This window comes from Vicugna pacos, chromosome 5, assembly GCF_048564905.1.
Source record: "Vicugna pacos chromosome 5, VicPac4, whole genome shotgun sequence".
NCBI classification, from domain to species: domain Eukaryota; kingdom Metazoa; phylum Chordata; class Mammalia; order Artiodactyla; family Camelidae; genus Vicugna; species Vicugna pacos.
In genome coordinates this window covers 67340245-67359792 of record NC_132991.1, presented here as the reverse complement: position 1 = coordinate 67359792, position 19548 = coordinate 67340245, and the positions used below count along the sequence as shown (strand labels likewise).

At 40.7% G+C, this 19548-nt stretch overlaps 2 long non-coding RNA genes across 3 annotated transcripts; one reads left to right on the top strand and one right to left on the bottom strand.

Moving 5' to 3' along the window:
• Window positions 1-9325: 9325 nt before the first annotated feature.
• LOC140696645 (uncharacterized) lies at window positions 9326-10028 on the bottom strand. Its single transcript, XR_012073153.1, has 2 exons — window positions 9942-10028; window positions 9326-9505 (listed from the first exon to the last, which is right to left on the bottom strand). It is a non-coding gene; the product is annotated as an uncharacterized lncRNA (long non-coding RNA).
• A 114-nt stretch (window positions 10029-10142) lies between these two features.
• On the top strand, window positions 10143-15842 carry LOC140696644 (uncharacterized). Of its 2 annotated transcripts, XR_012073152.1 has the most exons (3): window positions 10143-10367; window positions 14606-14670; window positions 15586-15842. It is a non-coding gene; the product is annotated as an uncharacterized lncRNA (long non-coding RNA). The 2 variants fall into 2 exon arrangements; XR_012073151.1 differs by lacking the exon at window positions 15586-15842 and having other exon boundaries at window positions 14606-14737.
• Window positions 15843-19548: the final 3706 nt, after the last annotated feature.

The following is a 19548-nucleotide window of genomic DNA, read 5'->3' as shown; positions in this document are numbered from 1 at the left end:
GAAATTGGCTTTGATGTTGTTTCCACTTTTCCTTGCTTAGCATTATACATCTTTATAAATTAAGTGTGGCATTGGGTTAATAAGAATGGATCTGCTGTGTTGGAGCCCTCACACACCTGAAAGCTCAGCTCCCATTCTAAGTAGTCACACCTTCCATAGTCAGGGAGAAAGATTTTATGGCTCTTTATATTCATCAAAAAGAGGACTTTTTAAAAAGAAAGCTTAAATGTGAAGTTGGTCTTACATCTCCTGTTTCATTCAGACAACATGTAGAACTACCCCTGGGGTTTTGAATATATTAACATCCTTTCACAATTAACCCTAATGGGACAAGTGTAGCATTTTTCCAAGTAGATATATTCAGAGCTGAAAAATACATAGTGTTTAAATAGATCTCATTATATCAGCTACACCAAATCTCTCCTCTTTCTATACAGAGCATTACGCCTCTTCCCACTGTCATGCAACATTAAAATAGGAAGGCATACACAAGGATGACATGGATTTGACAAAAAATTAATGATTTGTACATCACTTTAATGCTTCAAATCTGCAATTCATGTATGCTAATTAGTTCATAATGGGCTGTTGAAGAACAGAACTGTCATCCTGCTGCTTCACAGGTTTCTGGAAGCTCCAATTCAGCACAGACTTGCCCGGTTGGCTGCTGGATTCTGGGCTGTGTAACATGGCAGATCTATGAAAGCATCCCCCCCACCCACCCCAACACAACTGTTTCCTGAATGTGGTGCTTTAATCTATCTGAGTCACGACGGCATATCTCAAATAAGTGATTCCTGGGTGCCGCAGTACATACCGGGAGAAATAGCATAGCATCACTTTATCTAAATGATTGATTTCTGGATTTAGGCTGTCAGGCTATACCTCAGAGGGCAGCTGTCAGCTTCCTAAATGTATGAAGTTGTATTATGCAGCGTATTTTGAAAATGTATGTACAACTTTTTTTTTTATATTTACAGATAAAAAGGGATGTAAAACTTGGAGAGAGGAAACAAAGGGGGCTTAAAAGATCAGATACCTCTTCTTACTGTGAAATCATGTCTATCTTCCCCAATGCAAGAAAAGCTGCTAACAGTCCCTTTTTCCTTTGGTCTTTGTGCTGCTGGGGCAGAGACAAAGGCTGTCACGACAGCAGGAGAGGGTGAGACTGAATGGCTTCACAGACCAAAGGGAAACACCAGGGCTTGCTGGGAGCTGCGAGAATTGAAAACAAGTTGCTCTGTTTTTACTGGAGAGAAAACTGATTTTCTCTGATCTCGTGATAGAGGCTGGACCCAATGTGGTTCTCATATCTCATCTGCCGATCTGTGAACCCAGCTGCTGCGCATGTCCGGAAAGAAGTTTATACAAGGAAACAAGCATCAAGTTTGTCTTCAGATTTGAAATATCAGTCAGGTTCCTGCTTGCTAAAATTTTGTCTGGAAGACTGTAAAATGAAGATGTACTTAATTAAAAATAGTTTTTTCACTGGGAAGATATGAATCAGAGATCATAATGGAAGAACTGAACTAGGCCAAAAAATGATCAGAATGTAGTTGAGCTATGAAGAGATTTTAGATAATTAGGAATAGACCTTTTATAAATATGTAAAACAATGGTATACTGAAAGGGGCTTTTCAGTGTAATCAAATTAATAAGAATTATTTTGTTTAGAGCTTTTGTTAAGGACTGCACATAATCATGGTGGAGGAAAAATTTACTACTCAGAATAGGTGTTTAATAAATGTTGAATGAATGAAGGATGCTCTTCAAATAATGTTGTGGCTTAGGGAACATATAAAATGATATTCCAACCTAAAGGTGCATATGCTTTCCAGTCAGCAAAGGAAACTTCACGTTGACAGAAATGACAGTGTTTTATCTACATCAGACATCTGAATAACACATTCTTGGGAAGGAAATTAAACCATGAACTTAAAGCTCCTTCCAGACCTTGGGTTATTCAAATTTGCAGATTTAAAGTTGTGTTTTGGAAAGTATTTAGGAGTGGGATGGCTGGGTCATTTAGTAGATGTATGCTAAGCTTCCTGAGAAACTAACAAACTGTTTTCCAAAGTGGCTGCACCGTCTTATATTCCCACCAACAGTTTATGAGGGGCCCTGTTCCTCCACATCCTCACCAACACTTTATGTGGCTAATCTTTTTAACTTTAGACGTTCTAATAGATATGTAATTATCTCTTGCTGTGGTTTTCTTTGCATTTCCTTAGTGACTAATGATGTTCAGTATCTTTTCATGTACTTATTTCCCACCTACATGTCTTCTTTGGCGAAATGACTGTTCAAATCTTTTGCTAGTATTTTTTTTTATTTTATTTATATTTTTAAAATTTGTTTTTCTTTACATATTCTAGGTGACTTTATTTATTTACTTTTTTTTAGCTTTTTTTTTTTTTTTTGGTGTGTGGGGTGATTAGATTTATTTGTTTATTTTTGGAGGCGGTACTGGAGATTGAACCCAGCACCTTGGGCATGCTAAGCATGCACTCTTCCACTTGAGCTACACCCTTCCCCTTTACTAGTGTTTTACTTGAAGTTTTTGGTTTTGTTTTTATCAAGTTTTGAGAGTTCTTTGTATATTCTGGATATAAGCTTTTATCAGAATTATTAGTTGCAAACATTTTCTCTTAGTCTGAGTCTTCTCTTTTCATTCTCAACAATATTTTTGGAAGAGCAGACATTCTTCATTGGTGAAGTTTTATATATGTGTGTGTGTGTGTTTTGGTATCACCTTTCACTGATCTGTCTACTAGAAGTTTACTATTTTATTATCTTCTGAAAAAATGGATTTTATCTTTATTAATTTTTACTCATTTTTTTAGCTTTGATTTCATTAATTTCTGCTCTGATCTTCATTATTTTTCTTCATCTGCTCATTACATATTTTATTTGCTTTTCTTTTTCTGCATCTTAAGGTGGATGCTGAAGTCATTGATTTTAGACCAAATAGAAATGTAAGCATATGTAGATGCAAATATTGTTGTACAAATATTCTATTTATTTCTGATTGTCAAAACCTGGAAACTACTCAGGTGCTCATCAACAGGTAAATAAATACATAAATTTTGCTATAGTCATGCAATGGACTACTACTTAACAATAAAAAGAGAAGAAATATTATTACACAAACTATATAGATACATATGGAAGTAATTATGTTGGAGAAAAAGGCCAGAAAAAAAGACGAAACTCCATGTGATTTTATGTATATAAAATTATAAAAAATGCAAAGTAATCTGTGATACAGGTAGATTAATGGTTGCCCAGGGATGGGCATGGAAGAGCAGTAAAGTGATGCTCAAACCGGGCACTGGGAAGCTTTGACAGTGATGGAAATTGTCGTTAACCTCACTGGAATCAGTGCTTCAGGGGTGTACAAAAGTGTTAAAACTGATCAAATCGTATATTTTAAATATGTGCAGTTTACTGTATGTCTATTATACATCAACAAAGTTCTTTAAAAATACACCATTATAAAAATCATAATGGCTGCAGGAGTGGAGAAAATATTTACAATACTTATATTTGACTCATATACAGAATATATTAAGAAAAAATTTTTACAACTCCATAATAAGAGGAGAAATTACCCAATAAACAATAGGAAAAAGATTTCAACGAATCTTTTATAAAGAAACACATATGAATGGCCAATAAGCCAAGGAAAGAGGCTCAACAATATTAGTCATCATGGAAATACAAATTAAAGCCACAAGGAGTTATCACAACTCCCCATTCGGACAGCTAACATTAAAGAGAGTGATAATGTTAAAACACTGGCAAGGATGCAAAGGAGCTGGAATTTTAATCCATTGCTGGGTGAGTGTAAAATGAAAAAACCACTTTGGAAAATTCTTTGACAGTTGTTGTTTTTTTTTAAGTTAAACTTATATGACCCTTAGTACCCAACAATTTCTCTCCTGGGTGTGTACCCAAGAATTTAAAGCATGTATCTACATAATATATGAATAGTCATAGCAACTTCATTTGAAATAGATCAGACTCCCTCCTCTGCTTTGGGGATTCCAATTACATGTACATTTGATGTTTAAAGTCCTCCCACCCAAATAATGCTCTGCTCATTTTATTTTTCAATTAAAAAAAAATTCTTTCTGGGGTTCATTTCGGATAGCTTCTATTGTTATGTCTTCAAGTTCACTGATCTTTTTTGCTCCAGTGTTTAATCTGCTGTATTTTTCATCTCAGATATAGTAGTTTTCATATTTAGAAGATAATTCAGGTCTTTTTTATGACTTCTATGTATCTACCATTCAGTGTAATGTTTCCTCTGGCCCCTTGAACTTACAGAATACTGTAATATAATAACTCTTTTAGTATTTTATCTACTAATTCTATTATCTGTATAATTCTTAGATCAGTTTCTGTTGATTGATTTTTGTCTTCATTATGAGTCATACTTGACTACTTCCAAATGTTAATTCAGAATGTTAATTCTGTTCATTTCTGAATGGGTATCAGACACTGAATTTTATCTTTTTGGATGCTGGATATGGTTGTATTTTTATAAATATCCTTGAGCTGTGTTCTGGAATGAAGTTGAGTTACTTACAAACAGTTCTATCCTTTCAGAACTTTGCTTTTGAACTTTGTTACGTGGTATTACAGCAGCCTCTATTCTAGGGTACCTTTGTCTCAATACTGAAGCTAGACCTTCTACCCAATGCCCCATGAATTATAAAGTTTTCCACTCTGCCTGGTGGGAACAAGAACTATTTCTGGCTTTGGGGGACTTCCTGGCACTGTTCTTCTAATCTTTTCAGAGAATTCTTTCCCCAGATCTGGACAGGCTCACAGACCAGCACTGATCAGTACTCAGCTGAAGACTCGAGCAGCACCCTCTACAGATCTCTGCTCTCTCCTCTGACTTGCTCCCCTGCAAACTCTGGCCACACAAGCGCCACCAATGTACTCCACCTGGGATCCCACTCTGTACCTCAGACAGAAACCTTCCAGGCAGCAAACCAGGGCAACCATAGGGCTCATTGCATTTATTTCCCACCTCTCAGGGCTCAACGACTTTCACTGTGTATTGTCCAAATCTTAAAAACTATTGTCCAATACATTTGTCCAGTATGTTAGCTGTTTCAGGAAGGAAGGTAAATCCCTGTCATTTAGACATTGCTGAAAACAGAAATCCCACCTAAGTCTAAGTTTGCCCCACTACTCAATGATGTCTTTCAGTGAGTAGGAGTTCTTAATTTTCAGTAAGTCCATTTTATCAACTCTTTTTTCATGTGCTAAGGACTATGAAGAATACAATAATAAGTGAGTAAAATACACTTGCTTTTCCAAGAAGCTCTCAATCTTGAAAAGAAGTAGGAAGTTACAAATAATACTTGGGGGAAAAGAAGGCTCAGGTGGTCAGCTGAGAAGAGTAGAGCAGGAAGAGTTAAGTATAGAAATGGCCAATAGCTTCTGGTTTGAGAAGAGAACGGGGTGTTGTGTTAGGCAGAATAATAACCTCCAGAGATGTCCAAGTCCTCATCACTGAAGCCATGAATGTATTACCTTACATGGCAAAGGGGGTTTTGCAGATATGATTAAATTAAGGATCCTGAGATGGAGAGATGATCTGGGGTCATCTGGGTGTGCCCAGTATAGTCACATGTGTCCTTATAGGGAAAGAGGGAGACAAGAGAGTCGGAGAAGGAGATGTGACAATGAGCAGGTGTTGGGATGATGAGATTTCTGGAAGGGACCATGAACCAAGGATCAAGGGCAACTTCTAGAAGCTGAAAAGGGGAAGGAAACAGATTTCCCCCTAGAGTCTCCAGAAGGAAAATAACTGGTGAAACCCTGATTTTAATCCAGAGACCCATTTTGGACGTCTGAACTCCAGAACTATAAAGTATAAACTCATGTTATTTTAAGCCAGAATTTTGCACCGATTTATAATGGGAGGAAATTAATGTAGGTCTTGAATAGTAGGGCTGCTTTTTGCTCCAGCGGGGGAATAAACGTCTCATATGGAGGGTTCCTCATATAGCGGTGACATGAAGGACCAGATTAAAAATACCTGTCAGAGCTGTTGCTGGAATAAATCTTTGGACTCAGCATGATGGGTTGTTCTTAGGCAGGTTCTTGGAACAACCCTGGCTTCCTGTGAATCAGAAGGAGTTCCCCACCCTCTCCCCTCATTCCAAAAGGGAACCCACATAAGGACTGAGGGGAGGCAAGGATTTACAAGACTTGGAATTAGGAATTTTATAATATTTAGCATTCTAAATGGACCATTCTTCCTCCCTGTATAAAATTTAACTCTATTCTTCAAATTTCCTACTTATGTTCAGAAACACAAGGCTGAATATCCGTAGCTAGAAGACTAGTTCTGTGTGACTCTCTTGGCCATATTTCTCTGCAGCTTGATTTTCCTTTTCTTGAAGGAATTTTCTAGTATTTATTCAATGAAGTTCTTGTCATGATGCCTGAATACTTTCTGCCCATTTGAGGTTGAGTCAAAATGCTTCTTTATTAATGAAAATTCTGTAATAACCAGCACAAGATGTCCGTATAAAGACTACAAGCAGGCACGTCTTTTGCCCAGATCATTGCGTTAGAGGGGCAGGAGCCAAGGAGATAGACTGCAGAGAGCAGAGCAGTCTCCTTCCTGTCTTGGGTGGGAACAGAGCCGAGGACACATGGTTGTCATTTTGGATTGTAAAAGTCCTCCCTGAATGTGGGGATGTGCACAGACAAGCAATGAGCTGAACGTGCACAAGCATTGTATTGGATGAGAACCCTGCCCCTGGCCAAACAGCAAATAGCAGGGTGCATTGTTGAAGCTAATCCGGACTCCCTCGGCTTCCCGATGAGAAATGAATAATGCCCCACAGCCTCCTATGTCCGGGCATTGTGCTCTAAGTCCAGGCAAGACTAGCAGGAGACAACGGGCTTAACGATTTTATTGCTCCACTTTTTGGGGGCCGGGGCCGGGGGAACACTTCATAAGGGCCTCCTGAAACAGGCCAAGACAAGATCTCAAAACAGAACAGGTGAGACAAGATGTTCATGAGAGGAATTAGGTTTACAGTGCCCTAAATCTGTTTGGTCATTTTATTTACCAGATGAATAATGCTTTCAAATCGGATTCTGCCTATACAGGATCAAAACAACTGTACAAAAAAAAAATTTAAGATAACCAACTTTTCCTTTCTTGATGACATGACATTAAGGAATTGGTTTGATTGACAATTTTCTCTATTTTTTTTTTGAGTTGATTAAAAGAATTCACTTATTTCACTTACCTGAGAAAGTTTCCATTTAGAAATGGGTTCAGTGTGCAGTTGTATTGTGTGCCTGCTTTAAACATACACACACACACACACACACACACACACACACACCCTTCTTTCATCTCTTCTTTCCCTCTCCTGACCTGGGAGATTCTTATTACAGCAGAGGCTAAAACAATACTAGTATAATTGAGTTGTAATTATTCCATGCTTTTGTGCTATCATGTGGCTCCCAGAATACTTGTATCAGGTTCTCCCTTTTTGGAGTTGCCAGTGAAGTGGTATGTAGAGGTTGGGAAGGGTGTTTGAAGAAATCTGGCTTGGAGGAACACTGCGGGGCAAACATCTCTTGGCAGCCTGTAGGGCGGAAGGATGCACGTCGAGTCATGTGAATCATGCTGTTTACGAGGCAGGTGAGAATACTTTCAATGTAGGAGGAGTTCCAGGGAGTTTGGTCCGAAGCGTTAGATGATTAGGCAAAGAGAATTGAACGTAGAAAAACTCTACGGACCCAAAGAGTAAACAGTCATGGAACAGGTGATTTTTTTAGAACAATTGTGACACGAGGCTAGAAGGCCCAGTAGAATGGGCCCTCTTTCCTTAATGGCTACAGAGCTACAAAAAGACGTTCCAGTCTTAGACTTGGAAATAGAACTGAAAAACGGAATTCTAAAAGCTAAGCCAATTGCATGCAAGTGGCCTCAGTGCTATGACTTTATTCAGCAAATGTATTATTTAGCGCCTGTCACGTGTAAGGCACCTGCTGGCGGTCAGAGTTCAGCAGTGGACAAGACAGGCCTGGTCCTCGTCTTCAATGGAGCTTAATGTCTGGGGAGAAGACAAATACGGTAGGCCAAAGAATGGCCCCCAAAGATATCCATACCCTAATTGTTGGACCTGGTAAATATGTTCCCTTGCACAGTCGAAAGGACTTTGCGGAGGTGATTAAGTCAAGGTTCTTGAGGTGAAGAAATGAGTCGGGATTATCCAGGTGGGCCCAAGGTAATCACAGCGATCCTTGTACAAGGGAGGCGGGGGACCAGGGTCAAGAGAGATGTGATAACAAAGCACAGTTGGGAGAGAGAGAAGGGGCCACAAACCAAGGAGGGCAGGTGACCCTCAGCAGCTGGAAAAGGCAAGAAATCAGATTTTCCCCTAAAGCTTCCAAAGGAAATGCAGCCCAGTTGACACGTTTGCGGCCCAGGGAAACCCATTTCAGCTTTCTGACCTCCAAAAATGTAAGATAATAAACGTATTATTTTAAGCCACAGTTTGTGGTCATTTGTGACAGCAGCAATAGGAAAATAATACCAAAAAAAAAAAAGCAAATAATCACTCTGAACCCTGTTTCACCATCGCCGTGAGGGCGCCACGCAGGGAGAGCACAGGCTGCCCGGGAAAGGATGGCAGATTTCGGCTCTCAAACGAGCTGGCCTCCCTCCACGTCTCCCCCCTGGCGGAGACAGAGGAGGAAGTTGAGCAGGAGAAGAGGGGAGGTGATGTGTTGCAGGCAGAAGGGCCTTGGCAAGACCCCAGTGCTGAAGGAGTGTGACGCACTGGAGACTAGGGGAGGGGGGCTGCAGCCTGGTGAGCAAGAGGACAGTGGCAACAGGAGCATCACGAGGGAGCAAGGTGAGGACTGTGGCATGTGTCGGAGCCCAGGAGGATTACAGGAGTTTAGACCAGCATAGTGGTAACGCGGGTGGGAGAGGAGATAGATTTGGGAGAATAGAATCCATGGGACTTAGTGATTGGTTGATTTAATCAACAGTTCTTTTCAAAAATTGCTAATTAGTGTTCTATCACATGATTGTATCATAATACGTTTATCAGTTCTCCTGCGGATGACCACTGGGGATTTGTCCAGTGTTGGGCTATTCTGAATAACATTGCTAGCAGTATTACTGTACCACCTTTATGATGAACATATAATATGCTTTCTCTTGGGGGAATACCTAAGAGTCCAACTGCTGGGTCGTGGGGGAGGGGTATATTTAACTTTTTAAGAAACTGCCCACACTGTTTCCCAAAGTGATTGCACCATTTCACACTCCCTTTGATTATTTATTGGACTGAGAGGGTGGTGCAAAAAAGCCAAGCATGTTCTTTCAAACTGAACGATGTACCAAGCTCTTTAAACAGCTCCCTGTGTATTGAGTGTGGAGAGAGACACAGAGGTGAAGGTCATTTTCCTGTGAGCACCTTCCCTGAAAGACAGAATCCCTTGGTTCCTTGGGTAGAGGAGGAGGGGAAAAAAAGTTGTTTAAATTGTCACCAGATCATTCTGGGAAGTATTTTGCTTGCAAACTTGTGGAGGCCATATTTCACCAAATCAAAGATGGGATCAGAGTCTTAAATTTCAGAAGCTACTTGCTCTTAGACAGTCTCAGACAGGGAAACTGAGGCCCCAAGCTGTTAGGAGATGCTCCTTCTGCCCTTAGTGGAATGGAAGTCTCATTTTGATCTACACCGTGACACACTCTGTGTGCCCACACTGTCTTTCAGATCTCCCCCACTCCCCTTTTAGCCTCCAAATTTGCAATTTTAGGCAAAGGCCTCTCCCACTTCATCACTCATCACTCACTGAACAGAGTCCTTTCTGTCAATCGTCCCTCAAGTCCTCCCTCCAAAAAACAAAAGTGTTCCAGAGAAGGGTAGCACCCAAACCTGGATTCTGAGAGCTAAAGAGTGTACCAGCCGAAAGGACACTGAGATGAATAGGCTGAAAACAGGACAGGCAAAGCAGGATGTACAGCCACCAGTCTGGAAAGCTAAACTGATCTACACAGTCAAGTAACCAAGGAAAAGCTATGAAAGGATGACCTTCTAGAATGAGAGCTGAATCTATAGAACCCTGAAGCCCAGCACACTCTGAGTTTCAAGGGAGATTTGAGGAGCCTTTTACAAGAGAGTGATGATCTTACACAGCTTTAGCTTATAAGAAAACTGGAGCGGCAAGGAAAGATATGTTAAAAAATGCCTCGGTGGATTATAAATGGATTCTTTTTTTTTTGACTGATTAGCCTCTTACCTAGGGAGTAAGAATTCCTTGAATCTAGAAGAAGGGGTTCAATGATGGCTCCTCACCCAAAGGTATGTCCACCCCAAGCCTCTAGTGTGACTTTATTCTGGAAAGGGGGTCTTTGCAAATGTCAGCAAGTCAAGGATCTCCAGATGAGATCATCCTGGATTATCTGAGGGGCCCTAAATCCTATGACAAGTGTCCTTAGAGGAGAAAGGCAGAAGAGGAGAGGGCCATGTGAAGACAGAGGCAGAGACTGGGGTCTGCAGTGGCAAGTTAGGGGAGACCTGGCACCACCTGAAGTTGGAAGAAGCAAAGAAGGATCCTCCCTTAGACCCATGAAAGGGAGTTCAGTCCTGCCAACACCTTGATTTCAGACTTCAGACATCCAGAACAGTGAGAGAATGAGTTTCTGTTAATTTTTAGCTGCACAATTTGGGGTTATTTGTTACACAGCCACGGGAAACTAATATAGGGTGGAAAGGAGATTCTTGTTCAGCAAGCCTAAGATTGGGATGGAAGGAGGCAATGAATATATGAGTGCAGGAAGATGGAACCAAGGATGAGTGGGTGTGAAGTTCCAGCTAAGTCCAGGCAGAGTGAAATCTAAGAGCAGAGGCGGAGGTGGGGAGCAGAAATTGTCTATATGGCCAGCTTCTCTTATAGGACCAAAGCCAGGGCGCCTCAGGACAATTCTCTCATGCTGCTCTTATGTTATCCACCCAGCTTGGAAACAAGATCCAGTTAGAGATTGGGAGGAAACCACTTCCCCCATCTCTCCTGCAGGTTCCATAAACACATGCCACGACTTCACTTAGTTCAGGCTCATTACCAGTAAAGAAAGCCACACAATTCCCTTCTTTTAATCATTCTTCTCATTATTTTTCATTTTCTGTTTTAGTCGTCTCATATTTCTCCTCTTCTGTCAACCAGTCCCTTGGTTATGCATTTTTCATGTCATCCACCTTGGAAAAACAAACTAAACAATGTAATTAGTGTGGCTGGTATGAAAGATGTGACTTTTCAGGGGTGGAAAAGTCACTATTAATTGTTGATTCATATTGTAAACATCTTCGACTCCCGTGAGTGGACTGGATTTCTGGTCTCCACCAGGCCCTTCATGGGGTCCACAGACTCTGTCAAGAAATGATGACTCAGGTGTGATTCTAGCAGAGTGATCATGGTTAAGACTAGGGTGGCATCACACCAGAGTTTGTGTGTCGAGGAGAGAAGTTCATTCTCAGCTAAAACTCGACCAAACTGGGTGTCTATGTTCAAAATTTTAAATCCAGAATTTTAACTAGGAGGGCATTTCATCCTGCAAAAAATAACAATTCAATCTGAAATATAGTCTCTTTAATCCAGCAGTGCTTGATGTTTGCAGATGATTTTCCTCTGCAGAGCCTGAGAAAAACCTTCCTCAACCTGGTTCTTAAACATCACCCCTGCCCCCCAGCATCAGAGGATTAAATTGCTAAATTTTATTTAAGTTTAAAACTGGGTTTAAAATTGGGGAAGTTGTAGAACGGGGTCCTTACAACCCTGAGCTTCAGGTTGTGATGAATCTGCATTTTGAAGTGCAAACATGGTCCATCTCACAGACCTGGTCTACATGATAAAACGGCTGTTGTGAGCATCAAAGAACTTCATGCAAGTGCCTGGCATACTGTAACTGCTCATCAAATATGTTCATTTTAACAATGCTGGCATGGGTTTACCCCGCCATGCCCTGTGATACACTTCTCCTTTTGATATCATTCATAAATTCTATGGTTTAAACAGTTCAGAAAATCTCGGGGAGGGGTCCCAGCAGCCCTTCCTGGGCTTTCCACCACAGCCCTCATGTCCCTCTTCTTCTTCCTCAAATGGTCTACAACAGAGAAAACAGGACTTGATCAATGTTTAGTCTTGCATCGTTAGCATTCCCGTCTTCCATGGAGAGCCAGCGTCACACGGTGCTTTAAGCCTGGACTACTTTCAAGCCGTACTTTCTGGTTTCAAATCCTAGCCTACCACTTACTGGGAGTCTGTTCTTGGAGTGCAGGTTGCCAGATGAAATACAGGATGCCCAGTCAAATCTGAATGTCCAATAAACCACAGATGATCCTTTCGTGTAAGTGTGTCCCACACATCACATGAAATATTTGGTTTGTCAGCAAAAATTTGTGAGCATGTAATATATGGGACATACTTCTACTAAAATATTATCATTTGTTATTATGAAATTCAAATTTCACCGGGTGTCCATATTTTTATTTGCTAAATCTGGGAACCCTATCTTGGAAGTTGCTTGATTTCTCTGAGCCTCAGTTTCCTCATCTGCAAAATGGAGCTAAAAACAGTATGACCCTCTAAGTATCTGTCTCACAGACTTGTTCTGAAAGATTCCATGAGTTGATATGCATGAAGTTCTTAGAACAGAGCTTGGCAGATAAGTACTAATAAATAAACACTAATTAAAGAAATAATCCAACCAACCTTTTTTCAAGCTGTCTATACATGCCTCACATAAACAATTGTACTTTGTTCTACAAAAGCAATATTTACAGTCTCTGAGCAAGGCTTAGGGAACGAGGGGCCGGATGCTGTCTTGGGTGCAGTCATTCCAATGATCTTCCCAGACTCCTTTTTCCTTCCCCACAGTAGTGCCCACAGCTGATTTGGACAATTAGTTACGTCCCCCCCATTCCCATTCCTCTCATTGCCCAGTGTCACTCCACATGGGAGTCTGCTGGTGAGTGGTAGATAACAGGGCTGGAGGGAGGGAGGTGACCTCAGCTGCCTTCCCATCCCCCTCATCATCACTGCCACTCCTCTCACTGTCTCTCATCAATTTCAGGTCCCATGTTACCCCCTGCTCTTCTCATCCTGTCCCCAAAAACCATAGGAGCATAGGAGGCTCACACTGGATGAAATGCCCACAGGGTCGATGCCTCTGTCTTCTTGCTCAAGGTCTTAGGAAGGGGGCAGGGAGGAGGGGTGAGAGAGGAAGAACTGGGAAGTGGGAAGGGCGAAGGGTGCCTTGTCTGTCCTGAAGACCCTCGAGCCACATATCTTCAAACCCTATGGTTACTTTTAGTCTCCTTCTCATGACCAGCTTACCACCCTGTTGTGAACCCAGGCCAGGGATCTTCTGAAAAGCCTCCAAGATCAGACCCAGGAGCCTCAGAAGAATGTCTCTTCGGGCAACTGGGGTCACATGGCCTCAGGGATGAGATCTGTTTTATTCTGTTTTGTTTTTGCTCATGGTGGAGAACTAGAATCTGAGAAAAGGCCTGGATCAAGGACAGGAAAGCCAACAGAAAGCCAAAAGACTGCAGAACAAGAAGCAAAACCACCCGGCCAGGAAGAGAAGCTGAAACCACTGGAAAAATGGGAAGGAAAGCCTGTGTGAGTGACAAAGTCCTCAGAGAGAAAAAGGGAGAGGACACCCAGACTCGGGTTCTGAGGAGTTCAAAGCAGCACACGGTTGCATCAGTCCCTCCTCCAACAAGGCGCCAGACCCTCGTGCCACATTCAACCTTGACGTCTCAGTCTCTGACCTGCAGGGAGACTCTGCTCAAAGCTGCAAGAGCCTCATTCAGTGGCCTATTGGTAGAGTCTCAGGGTCCCTGCCTTCCAGACCCAGAACCTATGATCCCACCTGCAACAGTAAGAAGAGAGGCCATGGTGTCCCTGCGCCTAGAGATCAGGCTGCCCTGGTATTGCAGTGATCTGTCCCTGCTGAATGAACCCCTTAACGCCCAGAGGCTCAAAAACAATGTACTCTCCTACAGTTCTGCAGCTTGTCTGGGCAACTCCCAGTCACGCCAGCTGCGGCACTGGAATGACTGCCGTCATCTAGAGACTCTCCTGGAACTCAGCCGCGGCCGTTGACAGAAGACTTAGTCTCCATCCATTGAGGCCTTTCCACTTGGTGCTCGGGCTGCCTCACGGCATGGCGGTTGGGTGGTCCCCAAGGAACATTCCAATGGGGAAAGTTCCCAAAGGGAGGAGGTAGAAGCTTCCAGACCAAGCAACAGCTGGTCCCAGAATTGGCACAGCATCGCTTTCATCATATTCAATTGGTTAAAGTAGTTAGAGACTCAGCTCAGGGTCAGATGAGAGGGGAGTACACAAAGGTTTGGATACTGACAGGCATGGTCCTTGAGGTCATCAAAATAGCAGTCTGTCACATCTGTTTTGTAGATTCTGTAGTACTTCCAAAACGACACTCTGCCTCATGTGTGCTATTCAACTGAACAGATGTTTATTGAATACTTTCAGTTTTCAAGTCACTATACCTTTTTTTTTTTTTTTTTTTTTGCAGAGTGAGTGCTACTTTCTACCTTTACTTAAGGGTCTCACAACTGAACAGCCAGAAAAAACACACAGGTACACAAATTCCAGTGGAAGGCATATCATGAAATCTTGCTATTTAAATAAATGAAAATGAAAAGGATTTAGCAGAGGGGAAATTATTCTGAGCGATAGGGTTATGGGAAACTTCCATGAAAATTGCTGGGAATGTGCTTTAGAAATTGTAAACCATGATAAAAAATATATAAAATATTACCATTATTGTTATAAAATCAGTGGCTCTTCAATAACTATACTTAGTAGCTTCTGCTTCCTCTAAGTCTAGTGCACCAACTTGTTCACTTCTCAAAAGCATACTGGTAAAGACTTTGGGCTCTGTTGTTAGCCCACCAAGGTTGAAATCGTAGCTGTGTGACCTTAGGCAAGTTAATTAACCTCTCTGTGCCTCAATGGCACGACATTAATGTGGAGAGAATAATATCTTTCTCATAAGGTTTTTATGATTTAATGTATTTGTGGTGCCTAGAATGGTGCTTGTCACATAAAAAAATGCTCATGTTAACTGTTGTTGGTGATTATAATGAGATGAATAATGCTCCTCCCCCTAAGATGTCCCCCCCTACAGGAATCTGTGACTATGTTACCTTACATGGCAAAAGGGACCTTGCAAAGGTGATTAAGGACTTTGAGATGAGAGAATAGTATATCCTGGATTATCCAGGTGGGCTGATGCAAGTTCAAGGATTCTTGTAAGAGGAAGGCAGGAGGGTTAGAGTCCGAGCAGGTGATGTGATGGTAGAAGCAGAGGTCAGAGAGGTGCAGAAAGAGTCAGCAACCAAGGAACGCTGGCAGCCTGTAGAAACTGGAAAAGGCAAGGAACAGATTCTCTCCTAGAGCCTCTAGAAAGAATATATCCCTGCTGACCTATTTTTGGACTTCAAACCTCCAGAACAATAAAATAATAAATCTATGTTGTTGTCACCCACTAAGGTTTTGGGAATTTGTTACAGCAGCAATAGGAAATTAATGTGATGATGATGATAATGAAGATGATCATCTGAAAGCCAGTGCCTCCTACACACAATCAAGAAACAGAATCTAACCAGTCAGAGAAGTGCATGCTTTCCAGTCCCAGGGAACGGCATCAGGTAGCAGGCTTGATAAACACAGAGTGAGTCTGTGCGTTTGATTCAATCAAGCTGTCACAGTTTTTTTTTTCTTTTTAGATTTTGAAGCCTCTACTTCAAACTTCAAAACAATGCTAACTACTTTGCATTTATATTTTATGACTTGTCTTTGAACATTTTCATCAATATTTTATCATGAAGTCATGAGTTTTACTTTAATTATATATTTTATAAAGGTTTTCATCTTGCTTAAGTGTGATTTTCTTACATATTGGGACCACTTCGGGTGTATATTCCCCTTTGGTTTACTCATCCCTAAGCGAATTACAGCAGGGAAAGAGAAGGGTTCAATATTCTGAAATACTAACAACTTACATCTGTATCGCACTTTACAGTTTACACAGTTCTTTCATCAACTTCATCTCACTTTGCCAGTACAACATTCCTGTGAGAGGAAAGCTAGACTTAGGGAGATTGAGAATGAATTATGGAAGTAGCATGGCTATTAGGTAGTAGAGTCAGGTTTTAACACAGGCCTCTTGACTCAAAGAACACATCCCTCTGATGTCGTCAAAGATTTTCAGGGAAAAAATTCAGAGACTTATCTATTGAAAAATAAGGCTTCCCATCCCTCCCTACTAATCCCCCACTACTCATTTAGGTTCAGAGGGTCTAAAATGTTCCAGATGTGAAGATACATACATGACATGCAATACGGCTGTCCTGGTAAGTCCAAGTTTGAACACTAGTCCATTAAAGCCTGTGTATTCCCACCACCAAAAGAAAGACATTGAGGATTATGTGCTGAATATTTCTCAACACCATCAGTAGCAGACACATTGCTTAGGGACTTGGGGGTGTGAGTGAGGGTTGTGGAGTAAGAGAAGATAATACATTTTCCTAGCTGGCAACCATTCTTTCAGAATCAGTCTAACTTTCATTTCAATCTAGTAAGCCGGAAGTCTAAAATGTTTAATGAAGAACTTGGCTGTGGACTTCCCATACAGATCCTAGTAAGGAAATCTGAATTCAGGTCTTAGATCTTTGAATCTGGGGAAAAAAGAGATATTGATTACCGGCGAGAACACAGAGCAATGCTGGAGATGTTTCAAGATTTTGTGCTGCAATCGTTACTCAGCCCATCATTTTATAGCACCTTTGGAAACAATTGCGCAGGTAGAGATTGAACAATGAAGCAATGCAGAGGAGCCTGGAAGAAGCCTAAAAATAAACAAACACACAGACTTGGAGACATTCCCACCAGAAGAATTATCCTTAAATAATGGCGACAGTGAAATCTCATCCCTTCCATGAAGCTTTTCTTTTGAGCTTGACCAGATATTACCTTCCAATTATGAAGTTCTATAACACCTAAGTTTGAGCACTTTTAGAGCTGAAATGGGAATCCAAGAAAACATCTAAGGGAAATAATCTAGCCAGCTGGCTGAATACAAGATCAAGATTAATTTTTTAAAAATAGCTTTACTATAAATTACCAAAAACCAACTTGAAAATACAAAATTCACAATAGGAACCAAAGATATAATAACTAGAAGTAAATCTAACAAGAATGTGCAAAACCTAAGTAAGTAAAACTAAAACTCTACTGAAGGAAATAAAGAAGAGTTACATAAATGGAGTTATGTTATGTTCCCGGATGCAAATACTGAACATTTTAAAGACTTCAATTCTTCCCAGATGAATCCTTAAATTCAACGTAATCTCAATCAAAATTCTACTGAATTTTCACAGAACTTGACAAGCCTGTTTTAAAATTCATATGGAAGTGAATATGGACAGAATTAACTAAGGCCTTTAGAAAAAAATAAACAGAAGCATATCTAACAGATTGCAAAACATGCCATAAATCTATAGCTGTTAAAAGAGTGTGATTTTAGCATAGAAATTTATTTTTTAAATCAGGGGAACAATTTAAAAGCATAGAAAGAGAGTCATGTATCTATGGGAATTTAGTACACGATAAAGGTGGTATTTAAAATTAATGAGTATAAGTTACAAATGCATCCTGCAGCAAGTAACAGACACCAGAAAAATTGTAGCCTCATCAACAAGGATTTATTCTCCTCATGTAAGAAGTAAAGGCTTGGAAGATCCACGTTCCCTTCAGCTTTCTATTCCAGGCTCCCAACCACATGTTCTTACCTTCATGTTTGTTGCTTCATGGGGAACCCCAGCTGCCCATCCTCCAATCTCACATCCCCATTTTAAGCAGGGGTAAATAAATAAAAGAAACAAGGAATAATGAATGTTTATTGAAAACAGGACTTCTCCGGAAGTCCCGGTGGGCTTCTGCCTCTGTCTCATTGGTTAGAACTCTTGTTGTGCTATCACTTCAGCTTCAAGGACGCCTGGGACATATGGATGCTTAACTGAACACAGACACAGTGAACAAGAAAGTCTGTTTTTCTTTTCCATAAAGAAGAAAAGGAGGCTGGCTGGGTGTATCTACCCCAACATGGCCAGCCTCATGGGTCTGAGTCCTGAGCAGTCACACAGGGCTCTGTGCTTGGTTTAATGCTCTGTTATAACCATCTTAAAATTCTTAATAATTTTACCTGTGAACTTGTGTTTTGTAAGTGAAGTCCAACAGGACAATGGCGTATGTGTGTGAGCCCAGGAGGTAGGTGTGATATGCATGCTCACTGGTCCTGTCACCCTGTTCACATATAGCATTCACGATGACCCACGAGCAAAGAACCCTAGTGGATCCACGATGCATGGAAGCTCAGTGAGTCTCAAAGCAAGTACCAAGCAAGCACCTTGTATCTGTAAGCACCTTGTATGAGTAAGGGAGGACAGTAACAGCCCTGAGAGGCATGTTTTCTGTTCAAACCAGAACTTGCTCCAAACAGAAAGAAAGCCTCTTTTCTTAGAAGGCATTCTAAGAAACATGAATGATTTAGGAAACTTCTCATACCCTTTCTTATTCATGCTACTTCCCTGCATTAGCCAACTACTTAAGCTGAAAATGATGACATAGAGGAAAGGAAAACAGGGCAACATATAATTCCTTTTCCTTTCTGTTGTTCCTTACTAATTAGTAAGTGGAAGGCATAGAATGTGCATGTATCAAAAAGTGACATACAAAAAGGTGGAATTAGTTTGGTACAGTGTTCTCACCACTCCAGTAAGAATAAAATACATATGTATATACAAGCCATGATACACAAAATGTACAATTTCAGTGATTATGCATACATGTTATGCACAGGGCTGTGAGCATGTCAGAAGAGTTCATATGACTAGAAAAGACCTGAGAAGACCCTAAGTTCTCATCTTTGGATAATGAAATCTCTATTAAATTACTAGTGATCACCAAAGCTAACCAACCAGAGACTTCAGTGGCCACACATGTCAAGGAATACAAAATTGTTTGGAAAATTTGCTAAACAAACAACAACTACTACAACTAAAAGCAACAATAACAAACTCCAGGAAGGGACAGAATCCAAATTCTAGAATTGGCACATTATAGAATTTAAAATGTCTGCTTTTCAACAGAAAATACGAGATAACAAGAAAGTATAAACCATACACAAAGGAGGAAAAAAACAATCAATAGAACCTGTCCTTGAGGAAACCCAGACCTTGGGATTTTAAATCAGCTATTTAAAACATGTTCAAAAAACTAAAGGAAGCCACATTTAAATAATTAAAGGGAGTCTGAGAATAATGCTTCATCAAATAGAGAACATTGTAAAGAAACATAAATAATAGGAAAAGAACAGAATAATAAGAAAGGAAAGAATAAATAGAAATACTGGAGTTGAAAAGTAAAATAACTGAAAAAAAATTCACTAAAGGG